Source organism: Pan troglodytes, chromosome 1 (genome assembly GCF_028858775.2).
Source record: "Pan troglodytes isolate AG18354 chromosome 1, NHGRI_mPanTro3-v2.0_pri, whole genome shotgun sequence".
Classification (NCBI taxonomy): domain Eukaryota; kingdom Metazoa; phylum Chordata; class Mammalia; order Primates; family Hominidae; genus Pan; species Pan troglodytes.
The window spans coordinates 7,327,562-7,355,236 of record NC_072398.2 but is presented as its reverse complement, the minus strand read 5'-3'; the positions used below and the strand labels follow the sequence as shown (position 1 = coordinate 7,355,236).

Genomic DNA, 27,675 nt, shown 5'->3' with positions numbered 1-27,675 from the left:
GCTGCCTCTGCATCCAAAAGTGCTGGGATTACAGATGCCAGCCACTACACCAAAAATCACAATTTTTTTTCCAAATTTTATTCTAAGTTTCCAGCTTCTTTTCATGAATGATCATGTCTGAATAAGCTTCCTTTCATGAATGATAGTGTCAGCTTCTCTCAAAGCTGACCCATTTTTTATAAAGTACAACCAAAATAAAAGAAAGTCTACTTGAAAATCCAAATTTCAGTGGTAGGGCTGGGTGCAGTGGCTCACGCCTGTAATCCTAGCACTTCGGGAGGCCAAGGAGAGCGGATCACTTGAGGTCAGGGGTTCCAGACCAGTCTGACAAACATGGTGAAACCCCATCTCTACTAAAAATACAAAAATATCCAGGTGTGATGGCATACATAACCCTGTAATCTCAGCTACTTGGGAGGCTGGGATGTAAGAATCCCTTGAACCCGGGAGGCGGAGGTTGCAGCGAGCCGAGATCGCACCATTGCACTCCAGCCTGGGTGACAGAGTAAAACTCTGTCTCAACCAAAAAAAAAAAAAAAAAAAAAAAAGATTTCAGTGCCAAGTGTTTACTTGCCACTGAAGAAGTAATAAGAAGTCTCTTTACAAAATGAGACTCATAAAACCTCAAGAGTTTTCAAAAATAAACTCAGATATTTCAACATAAATAAGCATACAGAGTAAACGGATAAGATTTCAAAACCTTTTCATTACTAATATGACAAGCCAAAAAAAAAAAAAGAACTTGGGGAATGAATAACATTTGTCATAACACGATGAATTCTTCTTTGTTAATGCAATCCCCCTGAATTATTTTGAAAGATATATAATCAATAAAGGAGAATGTGTTATTACTAAGTCACTTAGGAGGGCTATAATAAATATGCAACCATTAGAAAATACCCCAAAATAAATATTTTATTATATTTATTGGAGTAAGTTTCCTTTAGATATATTTGTTATTACATAAGAATTTTCTGGAGTTTGGGCGGCTATGTTGAAAACCTAACCATGCAATTTATTTACTCTTTAAAAATATAGGAAGGGTTATGAAACTTCTAAATTTTTCTCAATTAAAATATCAAAATTTTCTGTTGATTGATACTGAAGAGGGAGAAAGTTAATCTGCTTTCAGACACTTAAAATATCAAAGTCTCACCCCTTTCCAATTCCTTCCCCTACCCCATCTACTTCAAAGAGTACCATATCTTTCTAGATTCTAGAACATCAGTATAGAATGCCATCGTGAATTCCAAATATCATTTTCTTTCACCCGCCTTTAAAGACACTCCCTCTATTTCCCCCACACAGCACGACTTATACCAAAATCAACTCATTTATTCCTCCTATTCCTCTACCCCTCCCCATACCTCATCTCTGGCCAAAGGAGTAATTTAAATTTTGCTCCTGGGTTAATTGTCATGGATCAGCATTCTGACCTTTAATTCTTTACTATTCCACCTCAATATTATCTTAGCTGCCTTGGAACTCAGTAAATTTACTTTCCTAAGTGTATTAACCAGGGTTCTCCTGAGAAACAGAATCCCAAAGGTCCTATGGAAAGAGATTTATTATGACAGATTGGTTCATGCAATTATGGAAGCTGAGAATCTGCATCTGTGAGCTGGAAACCCAGGAAAGCTACTGGTGTAGTTCCCATCCAGCTTTGAAGGCCTGAGATCACTAAGGGCAATGGTATAAGTCCCAATTAAGAGTCCAAAGGTCCATGAGCTAGGAGTGCTGATGTCCCAGTTCAAGCAGAGAGGGAATTGCCCTTCTTCTGCATTTTTGTTCTATATCAGCCCTCAAAGGATTGAAAAATGTCAATTCACATTGGTGTGGGTGATCTTTACTTAGTCTACTGATTCAAATGCTAATTTCTTAAGAAAACTCGCCCATAGATATACCCAGAAATAATGGCTTCCTAGTTATCTGGGTATCCCTTAGCCCAGTCCAGTTGACATATTAAAATTAACCATCGCACTGAGTACTGAAAACTAATGAACACCCTGCTAAATGTATGCATCTCTAGAAGATCTTTGAAGTTCATTTTGATGAATAGTAAAGAAATAAAATTAATAACACCAAAATCAATGGTATTAGCTTGAATACTACAGACTTAATTCCATTTGCCCTTGATTGAATCAGAGGGATTATGATAATCACTCCGATATTATGCTACTACTTATAAATCATTGCTTTTCCATGGTGTCACTTTTTAAATAGCTAATTTCCGCTTAAAAATGTTTTTGTGATTTGTACGCTATGCCTGGTACACAGTAGGCACTTGATAATATTTGTTATTTGATTTTAATTTCATGATTGCTATAACTAATTCTATTCCAATATGCCAGATGCTCTTCCTATTAGCACTCATTGGCAAAACTGAATCATGAATGACTCCAGTATAACAAGCAAATTGTATATAAATCACATAAGAAAAAAACAGACATTGCATTTAGGATAAAATAAATGCACTTACATTTTTCTTTTCTCTGAGGTTTTACTTTCCAAAATTATAAACTACAAATTTGCCTAAATTTCTAAAAATTGGGTCACTAAAAATGTAGACATAAATTAACATGGTTCTTTTGGTTTTGCTATATCCAACTATCTCAACAGGATTTTACCAAGATAAAATCTGAACCAGTGATTCCATTGGCTGCATTAGAACCAGCTGAGAACTGGGTTTTTTAAAAACACAATACATATTTTCAGGCCCAATCCTCTAAAAATGCTGATTCAGCTGTGTCTGGTGTGGTGCTAATGCATCTTTATTATATTAAAGATGTCAAGGGGATTATGATGTGCAGCTTTAGGTGGTTAGGACCAACTTAGGTTATTACATAACGTGATCAAATTCTAAATGAGTCAACATGCAGACGTTCTAAAAAACAAACACCACATTTTTTCTTCATTTGATTATCTACTGTGTTAATGTAATGCCTTGCTCACTCTAAGAGCTTAATCTGTGCTTATTGACGGATTGACTATAGCGAGAAATACCCGCTCACTTATATCTTATCCGATTCAGTTGTATTCCGTAAAAGACTAAGGAAGGCCGGGCGCTGTGGCTAACGCCTGTAATCCTAGCACTATGGGAGGCTGAGGTGGGTGGATCACCTGAGATCAGGAGCTTGAGATCACCCTGACCAACATAGTGAAACCCTGTCTCTACCAAAAATACAAAAATTAGCTGGGCGTCATGGCAGGCACCTATAATCCCAGCTACTCAAGGGGCTGAGACAGGAGAATTGCTTGAACCCAGGAAGAGGAGGTTGCAGTGAGCCGAGATCATGCCATTGCACTCCAGCCTGGGCAACAAGAGTGAAACTCCATCTCAAAAAAAAAAAAAAAAAAAAAAAAAGACTAAGAAAAACATCTCTATAATAGTCAGACTTTTGTTTGAGAAAAGGGGTTGTAAAGAAATATAAATCTTTAAGGCTACTCCTAAGGTCTAAGAGCTTTCTGACTCACCAGAGTGATGCCATATAGACTGAGTCAAATCTACTGGGGATAAATTATAAGCATGAATTCAGGATTGAGAAGAGAAAACGCGGGTGTCATGGATGGCAAAGCTGGAATGAAGTCTTCTGCAATGCCTTTACTCCATTTCTTATTACTAAAATCATGATAAATCAAAAAATAATAATAAAAAATAAAAAACCTGACAAGGGAACTTGGGGAATGAATCACATTTGTCGTAACCTTACAGTTCTATGTCAGTATGCTTGAGCACTGGGACTGAACTAATGGACCTGAGTTACAATGTTCTACTGTGTTCTGGTGGGCTTTGGTATGGAGTCATTGTGGTCAAAGCTAAGCTTATTTAACTTTTGTCATTGGGATGAGATCTTGAGACCAACTTCTGTCAACAACTGAGCAATGTTCCTCAGTGACATACTTAAATATTCCACAAAGGTGACCCATATTTTCATCTCAGGAATTCAGGTTATCTTCATGGATCACATAAAACTGAGCTGGAAAGGAGAGTTTTATTATTGTGCTTCCAGATTTGTTCCACGATGATTCAACTGATTCTGTAAAGACCTATCTGCAGTATTAGTCACTTATTCAATAAACATTAACTGAACTACTTTAGGCCAGAAACTATGCTAAAGTGGAAGAAACTATTATAAACATTGAACATGAGCTTTTTCGTAGCTAATCAACCACAGAAGGTGAAGATGTGTAAATAAATCATCATAATACATGAAGTCATAAAGGAGGAATCTGAAAGTATTATATTATTGCCTCAAACACAGCAATCAACTGTTTGGGGGCTTGGGGAGGGTGCTGAGCAAGGCAATGGGTACTGAGCAAGGCAATGGGAAGGGGGCTAGTGGGTTGGGAATGTGGTGTCTTGAGACACACACTGAGATGTACTTTCAAATGAAGTCTGGAACTGCAGATATATTTAGCGAGTTGAGACTGTGGCGAGGGCAGGACGTCATAGAGAAAATACATGGAATAAAATGAGAAAAAGAAGTGGGGAAAGTGAAAGGGCAGAAAACTCTAAGAAATTTCTGACATGCAAGGAAAAGATGAAACAAAAAGAGGTGGTGAAAAAGCCTGGGGATGAGTGTGGGCAAGACAGGTGTTGGGCAAAAAGAGAACCAGAGAGACAATAACTCACAGGGATGAGGAAAGAGCGGGTTTCAAGAAGGAACGAATGGTTAACACTTGTTAATTTTCCAAGGTCAAATATGTAAGAGCAGAAAGCTGTCCTTTAAGTTCTGAGAACTAAGAGGAGTGGAATGACCTAAAAAGCAAGTTGTGGGAGCAGAAGTAAGCTGCAGGGACCCAGGAGGAGCAACAGGAGGTGAGGAAGCAGAGATATCAACTCCTCCAAGCTGTTCTACCATAAACAGAAAGAAAGATATGGGATTGCAAGAGTGATGGGCAGATAAGATGCAGAGAGTGGGTTCTTTTTTTCTTCCTTTTGTTTTGGAACAGAGGTGGAGGTGGCAGCCTTCCTTTTTCTCATCAAAAGAATTGTTAAACAGAGGTTCCCAGAAAGTCTGTGCACAGTGGAGATGCCGAATACCATAAAGTACTGAAAGAGGAAGCATCAGATAGTAGAGAGAACAAAGTTGGAATGACCTGGCTTCAAATCCTGAGTGGCTCCTTTGCTAGCCGTGTGACTGAGCACATTACTCAGCCTTTGCAAGAGTCAGTTTCCCTGTGGATATCCTCAGAACAGAATATTCCTCCCAAGTTTATGGGAAGATTAAATAAATTAAGGTACATACAGTGCCTGCTATGGTACCAGCCAATTAGAGATGTTTCTCTCCCTTTCCTTTCAACCTAAGTGAAAATCTTAAAATATTTAATAGAAGCATGTATTTAGTTACCTTGAAATAAATACGTATATGGCAACTGAAATTTACATAGGTACCAAACCAATAAATGTATTCTAAACCAATAATTTTAGATTTGAAATGTAATACTGAAAACCATAAGTGTTATATTCAGAAAACTACATGAAACAATAGAAACATATATAATAGGTAACTGTAAATTTGACCAACAAATAATGCAACCATAACTTCTCCATGACATATTAGTACACAGACAAATCATCTTGTGAAAGATGATGTGTTAATACTTATCTTGATCAAAGAAGCATATTAGGCTCTACTGAAACTGAGAGGAAATATTCCTTGCTGTTATATTCTGGTCTCTGGTTGGCAGATTATTAGTGTTCAAGGAGAAGGGTTGTAGAGGTGGTCCCACGTGGACTACGGTTTTATTGCACGATCTGTGAGGTGAGTTCCAAGCCTAAGGCTCTATGACATGGCAGACCTTGAGGTCTGAATTTGGACCTCACTCGACCTCCCTGACCATAAAAGAAAAGCTGATGACAGACATCTCATGGATAACTGAGAATGTGCTCTTCGTCAGCAAAAAAATCACCTGTTGAAATGACTATTCAGACACCCTGTCAGGATACAGTCAAGACAAGAGGGCCTCAGTCACAATGCATGTGAATGGTGTCTGCAGTAAGCACAGTTCTCATCAATCAAATAAATGGATGTTCCTATTTATAAAGCTGTTCAGTATTATTCCAGCCTGTTAAGTCTTCCAGTATCAAATCAATCATGTCATTCCTGAATCCAGATATTCAACCCTACCTATATGTTAAGAAAATAATCTTCCACAGTGGCATTTGAGGGGTTCCTCCACCAGACTGCTACCTGAAAAATTATCCCTGAATAGCACCCTCCTGGATCATCCAATGAAAACGCTGTTTCTGGATGCCTAAGTGTTGAAATTGATACATGCCTTTACATGGAACCTTCATCCCTGTCCTGTGAACACATACAGAAGGATTAGTTTGTCAGACTATCTGATACCTCAAAAGGCTGAAAAGAAAGGATAAGGCACAGTAAAGTTAGGTGAGAGAATGGAGTGGGAAAGTAAGTGAAGTGTGTGTGTGTGTGTGTGTGTGTGTGTATGTGTTGAGGAAAGAGCTGAAAAAGAAAACACAGAAAGAACAGAGCAGAATAATTTAAAAGCTCTTGGGAGCAATGGTAAGGAAGGAAAAGCTTTGAATTCAGGTCAGATTGCAATTAGCCAAGCTATCTTAGTAAGTAGGGTAGAGAGAATCTGATATCCCATACATTATTTTTATTTGACACTGAAAATATATATTATATTTTATAGTGGATACACCTTCTGAATTATGTTATAGGTTAACACTGAAGATATGTTTCATCTACTAAACATATAACTGCTGGATAGTCGGGGGAAAATGGCTAGAAGTTTGCTAGGTAGCAGTAGAAAATCTAGCTGGGATTCAAAATATCTCAGGAATAACACATGATACAAATATTGCCTACTTAATCGTGAAATAGACTGCATTTGTATGGCTTGTGTTTGTGTACAGGATGACTGTACTTATTTTGGTAAATAGATACTCGTACATTGTGTACACATGTGCTTTTGAGCCCTCTCTTTTCATAGTCTAGAAGTACCATAAAGAAAGGGACCATGTCTAGTGTTTTCTTTATACCTCCTTTAACTATCAGTAGTAATATACTGTGGATGCCCCAGAATGTTAACTTACCTATTTATGAGTTGCTTACATTTATATTTTTCTTAGAGACATCAGTTTTTTTCTCAATGTATAAATAACTAGGTAAGGAATGGGATGGGACATTAATTTTCTCGAGAAATATTGCATGAAAAACTAGAAATACACAGGAAAAAACAAAAAAGATGGTCTCTGCCCTTCAGGTACTTATTGCCTGAGAAAGGAAACAAAGATAGAATCAGATATGGGCAACAACGTGTTAGAGGTGCGATGATGGAAGTCAGTACAAGTACCACATGGGCATGGGAAACGTTCCACCTGTAACAAATATATGCCTCTTCTTGCCAGTTACAGGCATCATCTGTATAGGATTCAGGAAGAAAGAAATATTTGTCTTAAGCTGAATAAAAACAATTCTGCAATTTTTATAGGAAATTCACATGACATTAAAAACAGGAAGACAAAAACAACGCATACAGGGTCTGCAAGATTTAGAAATACAGATAGGTAGAGATGAAAGGGATCAACTAAAAGGATTCATGTTTATATAACCAGTCCCAGTCCCCATTTTTCTATTATTAAATAATAGATGATTGCATGTGGTATCTAAGTCAGAATAAACTTTAATTTACAGCTATACCATCTGTACTACTTACTATTTCTATTACGGCAACTTCTTTGAAGAAGGCATTTGATTTTAAAAGGAATGGCATATCTACTTTTAGAATTTTTTTTTTCTACAAAAAAAGGCCATAGACTGGAAGAAAGCACAGAGGCACAGGTGGCTAAATACAATTTTTCAATGAATAGAAATGAGCTAAAAGTCTCTAACATTTCCTTAAAATGTCTTATGATGTCAGAACAAATTGAACGAATAAGTTTATGTATTGCTCATGCATGCACATAATTTATTTGTGGCATAATGACTCAGATGCAGTGTTTGGCTAGTAAATTCCACTTCTGCATTTCTGTTCACTGCCTGTAAATATTATTGTTCTGCCATCCTGACTTAATTATTCATAGATAAAAAGAGATACACATTTGGAAGAAGGCAAAAACGAAAGATTTTTACAATGTGAAATAAAGGATCTTGATATTAGGCGCATCTTATAGATAGCTGGCCGCGTATGGGGAAAATTATATGCTGAAGCAAGAGTTAAAATAAAGGGGTTTATTAATTTTACTACTTTATGTTCTTGTGAAGAGCAGAATGGTAAGGAATACTGCCAGTGGTTATTTGTAAAACTGGATCAGAAATCAGACCAATAGAAAAAATACATGCTTCATACTTACCAGTGCCATGTGATTTTACGGTGTCCACAAAACAGTCCAATTGATAGACTCTCTCTTCTGTTCAAATGGCCAGGCCAATTCAAGTCAGAACCAGAATTTGTTTTAGATCTGAGTTTCCAGGACTGTCTCTGGTTCTTCCATAGGTTTTTCTAGAGGGGACTGACCAAGTGGATCTACTCTCATCTGAAGATCATACTAGCCACCCACACTTACCTCAAGTGGTGCTGAATCCTCAAGGAAATTCCCTGACCTCTCAATCCTCACCATCCACAGAGCTAAATCAGACTTTCTTTGTGGTAAAGAACACAAGGTCTAGAATTAGCCTCTCCAGATTACAATTCTGGCTCCAGGCCGGGTGCAGTGGGTCATGCCTGTAATCCCAGCACTTTGGGAGGCTGAGGCAGGCGGGTCACATGGTCAGGAGTTTGAGACCAGCCCAGCCAATATGGTGAAACCCCGTCTCTACTAAAAGATACAAAAATTAGACAGGTATGGTGGCGCACACCTGTAGTCCCAACTACTCAGGAGGCTGAGGCAGGAGAATTGCTTGAACCCGGGAGGCAGAGGTTGCAGTGAGCCAAGATCATGCCACTGCACTCCAGCCTTTTCGAGACTCTGTCTCAAAAAAAAAAAAAATAAATAAATTCTGGCTCTGACCATACCTGGTTTTTGGAAAGTTATTTAAGTTCTCTGTGCACAAGTTGACTCACCTACAATATGAAAATCATACTAATACCTGCATCTTAGGGTTTTCAATGAAGATCAGATTAAATAGTGCATGTAGAAATGCTTAGCAATATATGTATAAATATTTGTTTAAGGTATATTTATGTGTCTAAATAAATATAAATATATACATACATATCTGCATTTGTATCTTTCACCTTCTTTGCACATAGGCATTCACACAACTTTGTTCTTACCTTGCAAATGTTATATACAAAATATATTCTAACATTTTCCCCATCCTTCTTCTCCATTCTAGGCTGCCCTTTGCCAAGTGAACACAACTAGCCTAACCAGAAAGAGAGAAAAAAACAAACCTCACATCCCAGCAACTGTCAATTTTTTGCCCATATTCATTCTTCTCACATTTCTTCCACTCTTGCAATAGCAAAGAGAAAATTAAAAACAGGTTGGGCAACTGATAATATTCTTTTTGCATCACCAATTAGAATTCTGAGACTCTAGGTCATAAGGTAGGAACAGCTTCAGATGTGTTTTGAAAAACAGAAACAAACCCACATAGCACTCTGCCTGGGGAGAAAATCATTTCTCCCATGAATACTGATTCAGTTCAAAGGCACACCTAACTGTAATCCATAATAGAATAAGATGAAAAGTTTATTCGAAGAGAATCTAAACACAGAATTGAGAGGGGGAAGGAAAATAGTCACACATAGAAAATTTATTCTGGGCCAGGTGTGGTAGCTCATGCCTGTAATCCCAGAACTTTGGGAGGCCAAGGCAAGAGGATCACTTGAGCTGAGGAGTTCGAGAGCAGTCTGGGCAACAAAGTGAGAATCTATCTCTACAAAAAATAAAAGTAAATCAATTAGGCAGGCGTGGTGGTGTGCCTATAGTGTCAGCTACTTGGGAGGCTGAGATGAGAGGATCACTTGAGCCTGGGAGATGGAGGCTGCAGTGAGCCATGATCATGCCACTACATTCCAACCTGAGTAACAGAGACTTTGTCTCAAAATAAATAATAAATAAAAATAAAAATAAAGTTTACTCTTATGTGTAGGCTGATACCTTCCTAGGAAAGAATCACTACCTCTCTATCAGAGTTTAAATGAAAATAACCATTACTAGCTGAATGGGAAAGGCAAAAATGGAGCTACATCTTAGGCCTCCTAAATTTGCATTCAGTTCACTCAATCTTCACTGTAGCCACTTCTGGATCATCAAAGTCCACAGTACGGCTGAAGACCCTTAGCAAGGCAGGGCCTGTAATGTGATGCGGTAAGTGGGGATAGGCCTGGTGGCCATTTTGTTTGCTTATTGGCCTAGCCTCAAAAATAAGACAAGGATTGGATGTCTTGGGGCTAATGGCTGGTTCTAAAGGCAAAACAGCCCTTCCAGGACAGTTGGGAAATAACAGTCCTTCCTCCCCTTAACATTGTATAGTGTATCAGGAAGCCACTCACCCAGGTGAAAGAGGGTCTAGGGCATTCCAGGAATGGAGAGGCCAGCGGATCTGTGAGAGACATTTTTTAATGCTACACACCCAGTGTCACTCAAATTGTCTCCCACCCTAGCCCCAGGGAGTCATGCTCCCTCAGTTCCTCCTTACAGTTGCTGGGTAAAGGAGGCTGCATGGATTCTGAAAAGCAAGTCAAGAGGAAGAGCTGCTGACCTAAAAGTACTGTAGAAAACTGAGAGCAAAGGCTAAATGAAAGGATGGCAGCATTTAACACAGATAGAAAAGGATACTTCCTGCCTTTTTCCCGGCTCACACTATGACTTCGACATGAAGTTTTGGACTGAGTGATTCTGCCCGGAAGCATGCCATCAGAGGACACGTCAAGAAGCCAGTGAAAGAGAAGTGATGGCCCAGCGCGGGAGAAAGCAGTCACATATTCACATGTCCTTTTCTCCTCTTTACTGAGGCGACGGTAAACCAGTGGCACCAGGAGCTGGGATTTGAGGGGCTGGAACTAGGTTGTGACCGGCCTGAAGAAGCAAAAGTCAAGAAAGCTTAGAAGGTCAAGTCCAAGCCACTGTCCCTTCAAGAGGGTGAGAATCCAGCTCAGGGAAGATAAATACCAGCAAGGGGTAGAGGCACTCCTGGAGCCACAGCTCAAAGATGGAGGGAGAGGGCAAAACAAGGCAGGACCAAACAAGAATGAGGCAGGGTGACAGCTAGAAAATAGCCCACCTCCCTTTCCAAGCAAACAAACCACACAAGGCTTCTATGCCCAGTGAAACTTCAAGATGAAGGGAAGGGACAGGAGGTGGGGATGTGGGAGAGGGGTAAGGACCTAGGATCAGCCACAGGGTATAAAGCCAACAGATACCCAGGAATCCAAGACAATTCAAATCAAACATCACATTCAAAGGTTGCATTGAGATGATGTATGAGGTTTGCTTCGAAATAATGGAAGGAGAACCCACAGTGTATATATTAGACAAAACTAGACCTTTAACTTCAAACACTGGTATAAAAAGCTATTTTTTAGCCAGGCATGGTGGCAGGCGCCTGTAATCCCAGCTACATGGGAGGCTGAGGCAGGAGAATTGCTTGAACATGGGAGGCAGAGGTTGCAGTGAGCCAAGATCGTGCCATTGCACTCCAGCCTGGGTGACAAGAGCAAGACTGTCTCAAAAAAAAAAAAAAAAAAGCTATTTTTAAAAAAAAATTCAGAACACTTCCTTCTAAATGGAGATGACAACGGCTAGAAATTGAAAATGATATTCATGAAACACACCAGTTAGCACGGTTAGTGAAGGAGGACACTTCTCATTCTGTAGCTCAAAATTTTCTCTCAATTTATATCTAAATAGAAGTAAGGGAATATTCAAGAAAGAGCGATGTGGTAGCAGAGCATCCTTTATGGTGTTTGAGAGCAAAATCAAATGATGTTTCTTTTCCAACATTAACATGTTTATATAAAGGATAATTCTATCCTTAGACCCTAGGATCTCCTCTTTATAGCTTTTATTGTCAATATTTTATTTATATTATCTTACAACAGCCCTGGGGGATAAGCAGAGCAATACTACCATGCTCATTGTATTGAAGAAAATAAGGCCACATGAGATTGGAAGAACCTGGCCAAAATCCAATGGCCATAGTGAGTAAAAGAAAGTGAAACTCAGAACTTCAAACCCAGGTCTTCTGACTCCAAACCCAGGCCCTTTTCACTATCCTGGGCAACTTAGTCCCATCTCCTGGGTTTCCTCCAGTTGCCAGCTTGGTGTTTCACACTGCTAATCTGCCTGTTAGTCTTTGCAACCTTGACTTAACAAATGATTGAAATGTAGTCTTGTGGTATTCTGGTATTCCAGAATATGATGCTATTTTTAAAGAACCAAGTATTCTTTTGGTATTTTTCTTGATGTAGTGCCATTATTTTGGTATTTAAAAATCTAAACTCTGAATTATGTGCATTATGATATATATTCAGAGAGTTATATACCACATTTAAATTTCATATCAAATTAAGCTGCTTTTAAATAGAAAGCATTCTGACTACACCACTTCCCTTTTAAAACTTGTTCAAATCCTAGCACTTTGGGAGGCCGAGACGGGCGGATCACGAGGTCAGGAAATCGAGACCATCTTGGCTAACACGGTGAAACCCCGTTTCTACTAAAAATACAAAAAATCAGCCGGGCGTGTTGGCGGGCGCCTGTAGTCCCAGCTACTTGGGAGGCTGAGGCAGGAGAATGGCATGAACCTGGGAGGCGGAGCTTGCAGTGAGCCGAGATCGCGCCACTGCACTCCAACCTGGGAGACACAGCGAGACTCCGTCTCAAAAAAAAAAAAAAAAAAAAAAAAAAAAAAAAAAAAAACTTGTTCAAAATGTTATCTGGCATTAATTCCAGTTTCCTAAATGACTAGTAAGACTGAGTGTGTTAGTCCATTTTCTTTGTTATAAAGGAATACCTGAGACTAGGTGATTTATAAAGAAGAGAGGTTTATTTTGGCTCACAGTTTTGTAGACTATATAGGAAGAAGGGTGCCAGCATCTGCTTCTAGTGGGCCTCCGGAAGCTTCCAATCATGGTGGAAGGTGAAGGGAGAGCAGGCATATTAAATGCTGAGAGAGCAAGCGAGGGAGGGAGGTTCTGGGCTCTTTTAAACAATCAGGTCTCAGGTGAACTACCAGAGCAAGAACCCACTCATTACCATGGGGATGCCACCAAGCCACTCATGAAGGATCTGCCTCCGTGACCCAAACACTGAAGTCCCACCTCCAACGCTGGGGATCACATTTCAACATAAGATTCAGAAGGGACAGCCAAACCATATCACTGAGCATTTGTTTTTTTTTTTTGTTTTTTTTTGAGATGGAATCTTGCTCTGTCATCCAGGTTGGAGTGCAGTGATGTGATCTCGGCTCACTGAAAACTCCGCCTCCGGATTCAAGTGATTCTCCTGCCTCAGCCTCCTGAGTAGCTGGGGTTACAGGCACCCACCGCTGCGCCTGGCTAAATTTAGTATTTTCAGTAGAGACGGGGTTTCACCACGGTGGCTAGGGTGGTTTTGAACTCCTGACCTCAGGTGATCTGCCCATCTCGGCCTCCCAAAGTGCTGGGATTACAAGCGTGAGCCACTGCACCTGGCCTCTTTTTTTATTTATAGTATTTTTATTTTCCCCAGAGTCAGTTTTAGTCTAATCAATTTCCAGAAATCTCAAATGCAATTTGACTGTTGTGGGGGTAGTGGGTGAGGAAAAGGCCTTAAGGAAAATGTAGAAGGACAGAAGTATTAGGGAGAAGAGGGGAAGAAAAGATGAAGAAATTTCCAGATTACTGGCTCTTCTTCTCTTATTTCCTGAGAGCACCAAATTCATTTTCTTAAAGATAGACTGTTCTCTCCTAAGATAATTTATTTTAACTTATTCACCAATTTATCCTTTTTAGAGAGATTTAGGCTGGCAGGGCAGAAGAACAACAGTCCTTGGTCTGGCTGTCTCTCAGGTTCATTATTTTCTCAGAACAAAGTGTAGAAAATGATGGCACCATGCTGATGGTATCTTTTCATAAAATACTGCTAGTAATATCAGCATTAGTGCCAGTATTTCAGGGTTATGAAAATAAATATGACCAGTTTTGTCATTTTGTTCCAGTGTTGCAGCTACTAAACCTGACAGCTTGAAGTTCCAAACCAAGTACTGTGGCTTCTCTCCAGGCCTCTTGTGTCAGACCAGTCACCAAAGCTGTCAAAGCCAAACACGAATGGCCCTTACCAGAGCTCCCAATCCAACTGCCACAGGGTGAATCCTGCTCTACTGTGACATGTTCTTGCTCTGGCTGGGGGAAATTCAAATTCTGGCATTACTGTCCTCATTCTCAATTCTGGTTACTTTCCTAAGTTAAAGGGAGTTAAGGCTGGGCGCTGTGGTTCACACCTGTAATCCCAGCACTTCGGGAGGCCGAGGCAGGTTGATCCCCTGAGGTAAGGAGTTCGAGACCAGCCTGGCCTACATGATGAAACCCTAACTCTACTAAAATACAAAATTAGCCAGGCATGGTGGTGGGTGCCTGTAATCCCAGCTACTTGGGAGGCTGAGGCAGGAGAATCGCTTGAACCTGGGAGGTGGAAGTTGCAGTGAGCCAAGACCTCGCCCTGCACTCCGGCCTGGATGACAAGAGCAGAACTCATCTCAAAAAAAAACAAAAATTAATAAATAAAGGGAGTTAAATATAGTGCAATAAATTTTTGCCAGAACAACCCTAATTTTCATCAGTAAGGGAGTGGTTAATTAAATTATGGTACATAATGCAGACACTGTAATTGTAAGTCATTAAAAGAGTGAGTTCCATACCTGGTTGATCCTGAAATAAAAAAGAAATAAAGAAAAAAAAAGAGTGAGTTCCATTTACATGTACTGACATCAAAAGTCAAGATGGGTTGTTAAAGTGAAAAGGACAAGTCTATTGTAAATAGGGTAGTTTTCTTGATTTCTTTCTTAGATATTAGTGTATAGAAATGTCACTGATTTTGTATGTAGATTTTATATCCTGCAACTTGGTTGAATTTGTATATTAGTTTTAACTCATTTTTTTAGTGGAATCTTTGGAGCTTTCTATATATAAGACCATGTTATCTGCAAACAAGGATAATTTATGTAACTAAAACTCTATCACTAGTATCTGTCTGTCTTCTGTCTGGTTGGTTATCTCTACTTCTACTTCAAAATGAATAAAAAGAGGGCAGGAGAATTTATTGGACTGACTAACAGAAAAGCTTAAATGCACATAAAATGAATTTAGCACATAAATAGACATATTTAGCATCCAATTTTTTAGAAATGTAAAAATAAATTTGGAAGCAAAACGTGAATGGAATGTAAAACACTTTTGGATGGGGGGAGCAGGCAGCCTGCCAATGCAATACCAGTGTAAAGCAAGCCAGCTGAGTTAGGAGGGGCCTCCAACAGAGTGAGGCAAACTGCCTGGCCCATTAGAAGGTGACTCTTCCCAACAGTGATGACATGCTCAGCGTTCTCCACCTTGACAATAGCAAAAGGTTTGTCATCTTTTGCTGACAGTCAGTTCATTACTGAGTCATATTCTATTAAATCCAGTGGTGCTCTCATACCTTTTTTTCCCCTTCCTTTTATTAAGAGACAGTGAGAGTTCCTTCATCTCCGGCTGAGGAGAAATCAGAAGCAGGCAAGCGTGATCACTGTCCATTAGCAGCAGCATTTGCTGGCAGCAAGAGGGGGAAGGGGTCCTCTGTTTTCCTGAGCTGCTGCAGCTGTGGGCTTAAAGGACGTGCCCACATAACTTGATTGATCATCTCAGTCACAATTTTAAGATTTTAGCCTGGAAGTTCAATGTAGGTGCCATCATATGAAAGATTTAACAGATGTTAATATCCATAACGTTCATGCTCATTATATGTATTTGACTCTAAACTAGGTTTTCTAATTTTCCTTTTTAATGTATTCTAGATATTAATCTCTTGGTTTTTTTTAACTTTTAAGTTTAGGGGTAGAAGCGCAAGTTTGTTACATAGGTAAACTTGTGTCATGGAGGTTTGTTGTACAGATTATTTTATCACCCAGGTAATTTTCTTAATAACTGCCAAGAGCTCACTATTCTTTTTTTCTGATAATCTCTCTCTCTCTCTCTCTCTCTCTCTCCCCTCTTTTCCTCACCCCCAACCCTTACTATTTTAATATATACCCAACCTTTACTCTGTATTCCAGATGTTTATTCTGTAAATAATGGTTCTATGTACAACAAAGATAAGTTTTGCAACTTTACTCTGTAAATAATGGTTCTATGTACAACAAAGATAAGTTTTGCAACTTTACTCTTAGTATATTCTTACTTCTTAAAAATGAAGACAGAAAAAGTTTTAAATGCTATTATTATCACATGATGTGACTGTAATACCTGGAAATCCCAAGAGAAGTAACTCAAAAGCATTATAAACAAGAAAAAAAAATCAGTAAACTGGCTAGGTAAAAAGTTAGTGTAAAATAAAGTAGTAGCTTTCCAATATACAAACAACAATCAAATGATAAATATAATTTAACAAAAGATGTACATAACAGTGATTAAAATATTCTTAGGAATATATTTAACAATAAACATGCAAGATCCGTATTAAATAATTTTAATCCTGTATAAAATTTTAAAATCTTCATAATTTTGTTTTTTTAATTTAAAAAGGTAAAGTGAGAGTCTGGGTACGGTGGCTCATGCCTATAATCCCAGCACTTTGGGAGGCTGAGTCGAGGGGATCACCTGAGGTCAGGTGTTCAAGACCAGCCTGGTCGACATGGTGAAACCCCATCTCTACTAAAAATACAAAAATTAGCCCGGCATGGTGGCATAGGACTGTAGTCCCAGCTACTCAGAGGCTAAGGCAAGAGAATCGCTTGAACCCGGGAGGCAGAGGTTACAGTGAGCTGAGATCGTGTCACTGCACTTCAGACATCAGAGCAAGACTCCGTCTCGAAATAAAATAAAAATGTAAACAGAGATAAACAAGACTTAAAAAGAACTTAATTGGGTTTTGATGCAGGAGTCTTAGTATTATTACATAATGACAAACATCCTCCCTAAACTAATATATACATTTTAAGTGATCACTAAAAATAAGAACAAACCTTTAAATGTAAGCTGTTTTAAAGTTCATAGGAGAATAATAATAATATTTATGATTTTCAGAAAAAAATATTCTATAAAAGGGGGTACTAGTCCTCTCAGAAAGTTAAACATATTATAAAGCAATAGTAGCCAAAATGTCTAGTGTATCAATAGATATAAAGACCAAACAACAGGCTGGACACAGTGGCTCACACCTGTAATCCCAGCACTTTGGGAGGCCTATGCAGGCAGATCACCTGAGGCCAGGAGTTCAAGACCAGCCTGGCCAACTAAAAATACAAAAAAAATTAGCTGGGCGTGGTGTTGCGTGTCTGTAATCCCAGCTATTGGGAAGTGCTGAGGCAGGAGGATCACTTGAGCCCCGCAGGCTGAGGTTGCAATGAGCCAAGATCGTGCAACTGCACTCCAGCCTGGGCAACAGAGTGAGACTCCATCGCCAAAAAAAAAAAAAAACCAATTAACAAAAGAGTCTAGACAGACGTACATGCATATAGGAAGGCAGATTATCAGAAATGGCCCCTTCAAATCAATGGGAAAGAAGAACTGTCAAGACCTAAATTGGATATTATTGAGGAACCATCTGGAGAAGGAAAATAATTCTAGATATCAACCTCATACATATCAAGAAATTCATCATTTCTTACATCAAAATGAATTTTAGCTGCATCAAAGATTTAAAAGTAAAATAAAAATTGGCTACTTAAAACGTTTAAATTCCTGCTAATAAACTCAGGAAAATAATTTTTATACCACATAAAACAGACAATGGGCTAATTTCTATGTTACATAAGGATCTACAAATACTTTTTGTAAGTTTTACAATCAAAATAGGTAAACAGGAAAATGGGCAAAAGCACGATAATCCATTCACAGAAAATACAAATAGTTTTAAAACAGAAAGATGTCAAACTTTTACCCACAATAGGAGAAATGCAAATTAAAACCACAAGATTCTTTTTTTTTTCTCCTATCAGATTGGAAAAGAACAAAATATTTGATTAAAAGCAATCTTGGGGAGAATGTGGTGGGAAAGGCATTCCCCTTGGGAATACAGACTGGTACTATCCCAGGGAAGGGCCATTTTGGCAGTATCTATACACATTAAAATGCTCATACCAGGCCGGGCGCGGTGGCTCATGCCTGTAATCCCAGCACTTTGGGAGGCCGAGGCGGGCAGATTACCTGAGGTCAAGAGTTTGAGACCAGCCTGGCCAAGATGGTGAAACCCGTCTCTACTGAAAATACAAAAATTAGCTGAGCATAGTGGCAGGCACCTGTAATCCCAGCTACTCAGGAGGCTGAGGCAGGAGAATCGGTTGGAGGCAGAGGTTGCAGTGAGCCGAGATCATGTCATTGCACTCCAGCCTGGGCAACAAGAGCAAAACTCCATCACACACACACACACCCCTCTCTTTCCCATCTTGCAAGACAGCAGGTGAAACAATTGAGAAGCCAGACACACACACACACACACACACACACACACACCCCTCTCTTTCCCATCTTACAAGACAGCAGGTGAAACAATTGAGAAGCCAGATACCAAAGAGAAGAAACCCAAAGCCAAGAAGGCTGATGCTGGTGGTGAAAAAGGGTCACCTCAAGACTAAAAAGCCCAAGAAGGGGAAGCCCCATTGCAGTGCAATCCTGTCCTTGTCAGAGGAATTGGCAGGTATTCCCGACCTGCCGTGTATCCTGTCCTTGTCGGAGGAATTGGCAGGTATTCCCGACCTGCCGTGTATCCTGTCCTTGTCGGAGGAATTGGCAGGTATTCCCGACCTGCCGTGTATCCTGTCCTTGTCGGAGGAATTGGCAGGTATTCCCGACCTGCCGTGTATCCTGTCCTTGTCGGAGGAATTGGCAGGTATTCCCGACCTGCCGTGTATTCCAGAAAGGCCGTGTATAAGAGGAAATGCTCAGCCGCTAAATCCAAGGTTGAAAAGAAAAAGGAGAAGGTTTTTGCAACTGTTACAAAACCAGCTGGTGGTGACAAGAACGGTGGTACCCGGGTGGTTAAACTTCGCAAAATGCCTAGATATTATCCTACTGAAGATGTGCCGGGAAAGCTGCTGAGCCATGGCAACAAACCCTTCAGTCAGCACGTGAGAAAACTGCGAGCCAGCATTACCCCCGGGACCATTCTGATCCTCCTCACTGGAAGCCACAGGGGCAAGAGGGTGGTTTTCCTGAAGCAGCTGGCTAGTGGCTTATTACTTGTGACTAGACCTCTGGCCCTCAATCGAGTTCCTCTATGAAGAAAATACCAGAAATTTGTCATTGCGACTTCAACCAAAATTGATATCAGCAATGTAAAAATCCCAGAACATCTTAGTGATGCTTACTTCAAGAAGAAGCTGTGGAAGTTCAGACCAGGAAGGTGAGATCTTCGACACAGAAAAAGAGAAATACAAGATTACAGAGCAGTGCAAGATTGATCAGAAAGCTGTGGACTCACACATTTTACGAAAAACCAAAGCTATTCCTCAGCATCAGGTCTACCTGCCATCTGTGTTTGCCCGGACAAATGGAATTTATCCTCACAAATTGGCATTCTAAATGCCTTAAGAACCTAATTAAATAGCTGACTACAAAAAACAAACAAAAACAAGCAAACAAACAAAAAAACACTCATACCTTTGACCCATCAATTTCTCTTCTAGGTTTCCATTCCTAAATCATATTTCCACAAAGAAAATAGAAGTACACAGAAAATCACTGGATTATTGTTTTTTATAGCCAAGGGCTGAAAATAATCTAAATGTCTTTCAGTAGGAGACTAGACAAATCAACGATGATACATTCATCTGGTGGAATACTGTGTAACTTAGAATAAAGCATACCTCCTTCTGACCTAACTGACCTGAGATGAAGAGCAAACCATATTATGTTAAGTGGTTATTGGTGATGGTGTGGCATTTTAAGGCAAGATGTGGAACAATTTGTATGGCATACTAGCATTTCTGTAAAAAAAAAAAAAATTCAGACATACCGATGGTAAGAAAGTGGCAACAACAATTAACTGTGGATGGTGACACTGGTAGATCAGGGAATGGGAATGGGTTTAGGAGAGCAGAGTGCTTTCCAATGAAACCCCTTAGTTGTGTGTGCATTTTCTATCTTGTGCACATACTTCTTATAAATGAAAATAAATTTAATTCATTAAAAGTTAACGAAACTTTGTGAAATAACATATGGTATTTTTCAGTCCATCCTTGTAAATGTGCCCTTCCTGCTGTATGTACTCAGTTTTTATAGGTATTAAATCAAAAGCCAGCAGAAAACATATTCATTTGGAAGTTCTTTATAATATAACTTGGCATGTCTAAGATGCGTTCCCATTGATTTTTAAAAATTTTACCTTGTCTTCAATGCAAACGTAAATCTTTTATGCATTTATTTCGATTGATGTAAAAATAACTTCTTTGTATAGCAGCATAGGCTTTCATATATGATATGACGTAGCTGCCCTACTTATGAAAGGGCACCCAGAAGCCAAGATCCCCGCTGGCAGATGCACCTTTGTAATAATAATAATAGTACCTTGCTTTTTATAGCGTTTTGCATGTGGGCTATCATTTAATCTTGATCATTTTTTTCCAGGTCTAAATTATAAGCACCTCTGTCTATATGTAAAGAACTGTTTTTCGCAATTCTTTATGTTTTCATAGATAAGAGAATTGCAGTCTTGGTATTGGCCTACCCTTCCTCCTTCCCTCCTTCCTTCTTTCCCTCCTTCTCTTCATCCCTCCCTCTGTAGATATGTCTGCTTTTGAGTGATAAACATGATTTTAAGAATAAGTCTCAGAGAAGAACCACCTTTCAATGTCTGCTTGTAAGCCAGCATGGTTATTTCCTACAGATCACCTCATTGGAATTAAAACAATGGATTTTTTTCAGTTTGGGAATTGTTTTTCACCCAGTTATCTGTGCAGGAACCCTACAGAATGGGAGGCAGGTTAGCCCCATCTCCTGGTTTTTCAGAGCAAAGAGGAAAAGGGAGAAAAGGCCACTATTGTCTGCTGTTTCTTGTCACCTACTTTTTGTTTGTTTGTTTGTTTTTTTATGGAGTCTCACTCTGTCACCCAGGCTGGAGTGCAGTGGCACAATCTCGGCTCACTGCAACCTCCACTTCCCAGGTTCAAGTGATTCTCCTGCCTCAGCCTCCCGAGTAGCTGGGACTACAGGCGCCCGCCACCACGCCCTGCTAATTGTTTGTATTTTTAGTGGAGACAGGGTTTCACCACGTTGGCCAGGATGGTCTCGATCTCTTAACCTTGTGATCCATCTGCCTTGGCCGCCCAAAGTGTTGGGATTACAGGTGTGAGCCACCGCGCCCAGCCTCTTGTCACCTACTTCTTATTTAATGACACTAAATGTGTATTTTGAGTAGAAGCTGGACCTTTTTTATTTCTATTTTAGTTTTCTCTTTCTTCTAAGTTAAATTTTTAAAACATTTTAAACTGTTTTATTTGGATTTTCTGCTTTCATTTTTTTTTCCACTAAAAACAGCTTTGAATCCTCTTTATATAACTTATTGTCTTTGAAAATAGCCTTTTCTTTTTGTCCAGATTCTTCTTTCTATAGCATTTCTAGACATCTAATTTAAATAGAAATTAGTTATTTTCTGTAAGGCTTTTTTTCAGCCAGTTTCTTCCCATTCAGAGAGGAAAAAAATAGGAGATTTAGGAAAGCATGCCAGTTTCTTTCAAGCAAGTGTTGGCCTCTAGTGGATCAAAAGTGCTACACACTTTCTGTCTACTTTGGCATTCCGTGAAGAACTCTATATTTTGGGGAAACAATAAAACAGATTGCTAGTACTGAAGAAAAAAAAGGAAAATACACTTCCTTTTGACAAATAGCATAAATTAATTGGTAAAAATGACAAAATAGCATTAACAGAATTTGCTACCTGATAAATTTAAAACTTAGAAGTGTAAAAATACATCATAAATAAAATTCTAAGTCAAATAACAAACTGGAAAACACTTCTAATAAATATGACCTACAGATAGCAAAACACTTTTAATAAATTAAGAGTTTTTACAAATCAACAAACTATAAGAATGGATAAGCTTTTGCATGGTTTCCACTTATAAGATCAACTTACAAAAGCCATAGCATTTCTCTGTAGCAGCAATAATCAACTAGAAAAATTTAAAAGGAGATACAATCTACGGAAATAAAACAATAAAATATATGGGGACTAACTGAACCAGAATATACAATATCTCTGGGGTGGGGGAAGCTTCTAAATGCCAGTAAAGGACACAGATGATTATATAAATATATGGTTTAAAACAGGCTGATTTAATTTTCCAAGATGTCAAAGTTTTTTGAGTTAGACTTAATTCACCTAAATCCAATTAAATCTCATTCAAACGTCCAGTTTTCTTTTAGATAAACTAAATAAATTTATTCTAAAATTTATCTGGAAGAATAAATGTCATAAATAGGTCAACCCTTTAAAAAGAAGAGTATAAAAACAGGACGTGTCCTGTCAGATACTAAGACATAGAACAATGTCAATAATAAAAAGTATGAATTGTGAAGAACAAATAACTAGACCAATGAAACAGAAGAGAGAGTTTAGAAACAGATCCATACACTCATGGGAACTTATACATAATAAAAATAGCACCACTAATCAATGAAGAAAAGACATAGATTTTAAAACAGACAATGTTAGTGAAACTTATTCACGTATGGAAAAAAATAAAACTAGATTTCTACCTAACACCAAATAACAAAGGTGAACTTCAACAGACCAAAAACCTAAATGTAAAAGGGAAGAAACTATAAAAATTAATGGAAGGTAACATAACAGAATATACTGGTGATCTAGGGTGGGAAAAGACTTCTTAAACAAAATTTGCAAAGCACAAATCATAAGGCAAACAATAAATGTATTTACATCAAACTTGGAGATTTCTATACAATACAGGAATAATCAGCAAATTTAGCAGACACATGACAGAATAGGAGAAGACATCTCAAGGTCTAAAATTGATCTGCATCTAATATCTAGAATAGTTTTCTCCAATGGAACTTTCTGCAATAATGAATATGTTCTAAATCTACACAGTCCAATATGGTAGCCACTAACCACATGTGGCTATTGAGCACTAAATGAAAATAAGAAGAATTAAATGTAATACACAGTACCATTTGATTTATATAAATTGAAAATGCATGTTTACAATAACGCACATTTAACAAGAACTCGTATAACTGAAAGAGTATTCACTGAACACACTAGGAAGCTTGGAAGCTTGCATTTGTGTGTCGTGGGGCAGCGGGAGAGGAAAATGGGAATCAGGAATCAGGATAAAAGGGAATGATGCTGATAATTTCCATGAAAAGAGGATATTATTTAACTCAATCCTCTGTAGCTGAGGTCTAACAAAAATGAAAAGAAAGAAAAGCCTTAAGAATCTAATAGAAAAAAAAGAACAGAATATAAAGAATTAACATACAAAATAGATGTAAATAAGAAAAAAAACACATGAAAGTCAATGTTCAACTTCTTATTATCCAAAGAAACAAAATGGAAAAGAAGAGTGAATAACATTTTCACCCATCATATAGTAAAAAAAAAAAAATTTAGTAAAAATATCGTTCATTTTTGGGAGAATTTTCAAAGAAGCAGGCCTAAGAGCCGGTATTTAAATTGACAAGACCTTCCTGGAGGGCGATCTGTTAGTGTATATCAAGAACATTAAAGATAAAAACAATCAAAGCTTTTAACTCTGCAATTCCTCTTCAAGGAATTAATCCTAAGTAGATTATTGGATAAGAAAATAAAGATATAAGTATGCCTACCATTAACAATAAAAGATAAATACAAGCCGAACACCCAATAATAGGTGCAGTGTTAAATCATTATGAGTCATTCATAATGAAGGAATATATAATAGGACATGTTCAAAGAACATGTACTGCACAGGAAAACACTCAGGAAATACTGACATATGAGAAAATATGCAACATTTTATTTATATCTATTATAAAGCCAAGTTTTTTAAAATATGCATACACACACAGGCATTAAAAACAGTGCCAGGAAATACAGAAGATGTTAATAGTAGTGATTTCTGGATATAACAGTAGGATTACTGGAGATTTTTGTTTTCTTCTTGATACATTTCTGTATTTTCCTGTGGTCACTATCAAAAAAATGTGTTTCTATTATAATTAGAAGATACACATTGATTTAGGAGGCATGGAGGCATCTTAATTTGCAGTAAGTGGGTAATTCGAGAAAGAAGGACATGACCTTTAGTCTAAGCAAAAATAGTACCTAAGGATGACAAAGTAATTCCTAGCATCAGTAGGAGCCAGACCTTTACAAAATACACAGGAGAAAAAGAAAGGTGGGCAGGACCCGTGGTCCATGAGGACTCCCACTGCTACAGCCAGATCTTTCAATGGGGCTGCAATGTGCCAGCAAAACCTAAGCCATAGATGGTCTGCGTTCCGCTCACGTTCACTCTCAAAAGGTCACCTAAACGGAGGATTTTTTGATGAATAGAGCCAGTGTCCTTTTCAAGAATAAAGGTGCTTTATATATAACTACAATTTCTACCCAAAACAAGATTTCTAAGTAGTTCTGATCATTTCTAGAAAGCTGTATAGCAGCATTTCACCAGTATGAGTTACAGATACCTGAAGGTTACCTGAAGGTTTGAAAAAGTCATTATAATAGTTGCAGAGTTACTGAAGATTGGCTTATAAAGATAAAATGGCAATGAGATTAAGGGACTTATATCTGAGTTACACAAGCCCAGAAATGCTTTTGCCAAAAAGGATTTACAGAATTTCACACTGCCTTACAGGAATTTTGACGTGGAAAACCTAAGTTTATGCCTAAGGGAGACAGATACACAGTGGAATGCAGCGGGTTCACTGTGACTAAGACATTTCTTGACCCAAGCCTCTGTAGCTGATGATCTGGTCTCCAGTGAGCAGAAATATCTCAGCCTAGAGAGACCAGCTGTAGGTGGTGTGTGTAGAAAAGAAATACAACTCCTAAACAACTCTTGATAGTTAATGAGCTCAAATTTTCATTTTGGAAGAGTAATTGGATTTATCAGCAGTAGTAGTGGACAAAGGTCCTACCAACAAGGATACTGGACATCATAAAGGTACTCATAAAACAGTAGTGGAGGCCGGACATGGTGGCTCAGGTCTGTAATCCCAGCATTTTGGGAGGCTGAGATGGGAGGATCACTTGAGGCCAGGAGTTCGATACTAGCCTGGTCAACATAGCCAGTACCCCATCTCTTTTAATTTTTGACTTAAAAAAAAAAATAAAAGAACACTAAGCATCTCTTAGATGGAAAAGGGAGATTCCAGAAAGTAGGGGAGGGAACAGCAAGGAAGACTAGAGGGCACCAGTGTGAGAACAAGTCAGCTACCCATCCCAGTCTTGTGATAAAACTTGATCATAAAAAATAGTAGAATAAATGAGATTTGCTTCTAGTTTCATTTTAAACAAGAAAAAAAACACAATAGAATAGAAATTAAAAATACATATCACTTTATTATAGACTGAGACACGAAGATTTATGAAAACCTATATATTTCATACAATTATATATTTTTTAGTTTATGAACACAAAGCAGAGTAAAAGTGAGCTCTATTACAACCTGGTAAGATTTTTTGAAAGCTAAATGAAACAAATGTTTAGAAAACAAATTTTTATTAATATAGGGAGATGATTCATAATGAAACAGCTCAAAAAAGTAGAAGAATGTTGCTCAAAGTTCAGAGGAAAAGACAGTGGGAACTTTAGAGCTATGAGTCCCTCTGTTTGCAAATGTGGAGCAAAAACTCTGGAGCAAAATGGCACCCTTAGATGTCATGACTGCCCACAAAGCTGGAGGCCCAGGACCTGTAAAGCAAGATCACGTCCAGTGACATTCAGTTTTGTCGAGTAAGACCTACTTCATCCTTGTGATCACTCACTCTATAACTGTCTAATAAACACTTTCCATGAACCGGGCCCTTTGCAAGGTTTAACAAGATCACCGTTTCCCAGTGCTCTGATGTTGGAATTTGCCACAAGTGTAAGAAAGGTGTTTTTAGGGTGTGAAAAAAACCTTTTCCAATGCCCACTTCCATACTGGGTCTCCCTTCCTGCCGAAGCAGATTTAATTGTTTTCATAGTACTATGTTCCCATTTCTGTTGTGATACCCTTTTATTTCATAGTAAGCTGTTTGGTGCTTCGGGTCTATCTCCCCTCTAAGCTGAGCTCCTCGGGCACAAGGACAACGTTCATCCTTGTATCTGTAGATCTTAGGGGGTGTCTTGCACATTGTAAGCACTCTGTAACCATTTGGCAATATTCAGCTCTGCCTATAGGCCTGTGGCTCTTCAAGCCTCAGTTTCCTGATGAGTGAAGTGGATCTGACAATACCTCCTGCTTCACAGAGTTATAATGAGAATCAAGCAAGAGTCCTGTGGCAGCCCTTGGCACAGGCAGGTACTTGTGGCGACACAGGTCTTCTGGGCATTCAGCCCTTCCTCTCCTGGTAAAAGCACTTTGTTTTCTTTTGGGAAATCCCCTTTTTGCTATTCTTATGCCATGTGGTTTCAGTGTGCTGAAGTCTACCTGCCCCTTCCCCAGCCCTGTTTTCCAGGGTTGAGTATGTGCAAAGCCAGGTCAATTACAGCCGGTGAACATTTGCTCAGGGCCTTCTGCTGAAACAACTGGGAAAAGGTTCTCTGGAGTCATAGGGTAACTTAGATATTAAGCTTTGAGCTGCAAATTTGCCCACATAAATAGCCTGCCTGTGAACACTCTAAGGTTTCCTAAGATGCCATTAATTACAAGATATACCATTATTTTCTACACTTCTAACGATAAAGAAATGTAATAAGAAATTGTACATTGCATTTTGATTTCAGACATGTGAAAAAGAAAAAGAAAACATGCATTTTAAAATTGACGAGATATGGTAAAACCAGCACAGAAGAAAAAGAGATGAAGAGACGCCTGTACTAATGAAATTGTTTGATCCCTCAAGTCCATCTGAGCCTAAATTCTTGAGTTATTCCTGCACTTTCCAGGAACAAGAGAGTGTATTTGTTTGTTAGGGCTGCTGTAACAACCATAAACTGATTGGCTTAAACAATTAGAATGTATTGCTTCATAGTTCTGGAGGCTAGAAGTCCCAGGTCAAGGTGCAGGGTTTGTTTCTCCCGCGGGCTGTGAGGAAAGGATCTGTTCAACGCTTCTCTCCCTGGCTTGTAAATGGTTGTCTTCTCCCTACGTTATTTCACAGCTTCCCTCCATGTGTATCTTTGCCCAAATTTTTCCTTCTCATAAAAACATCAGTCAAATTGGATTAGCTCCTCACCCCCAACCCTCCAGTAATGACCTTATTTTAACTTGATTACCTCTGCAAAGACCCTATCTCCAAATAAGGTCACATTCTGAGGTATTGGGGTCGTTATAGAACCTGTAACAGAAGGAATGCATTCCCTTCATACAAAAACCAAGTTGAGGTGGGTTTCTGTCATTTACCACCAAGACTTCTGCTCAGTAAAATTT

General features: G+C 38.7%; 1 long non-coding RNA gene and 1 pseudogene across 2 annotated transcripts in view; one reads left to right on the top strand and one right to left on the bottom strand.

Moving 5' to 3' along the window:
• LOC134807951 (uncharacterized) overlaps positions 1-27,675 on the bottom strand; it is a 171,517-nt gene that overhangs the window by 135,894 nt on the left and 7,948 nt on the right. The gene's annotated exons all lie outside the window — the stretch shown is intronic.
• On the top strand, positions 19,050-19,710 carry LOC129143132 (large ribosomal subunit protein eL6-like; annotated as a pseudogene).